Below are 286 nucleotides of genomic sequence, written 5' to 3'. Positions count from 1 at the left end.
TGGATAAATGTGGAGGTCAGAGGACATTTAATTTTCATAAATTTTATTATAAAAATCTTGTGGATAAAAAAAAATTGCACACAGAAATTAACCAGATCCAAAGTCTATACATCTCAGTGAACTTTTATACAATTAGAATAGCCATTCTGAAGCTGTGAAGCAGCACATTGGATCTTACTTTTTTCTATATGTATGTATTTTTTATGTTCTTACCCACCATCTTGTATGAAGAATTCACGATGGAGTTAGAAACTGAAAAAGCAAGCAAGCAGACAAACAAAACCCC

This window comes from Microtus ochrogaster, unplaced genomic scaffold (genome assembly GCF_000317375.1).
Source record: "Microtus ochrogaster isolate Prairie Vole_2 unplaced genomic scaffold, MicOch1.0 UNK61, whole genome shotgun sequence".
NCBI classification, from domain to species: Eukaryota; Metazoa; Chordata; class Mammalia; order Rodentia; family Cricetidae; genus Microtus; species Microtus ochrogaster.
The sequence above is the reverse complement of the archived record's forward strand: the minus strand, read 5'-3'. Positions refer to the sequence as shown.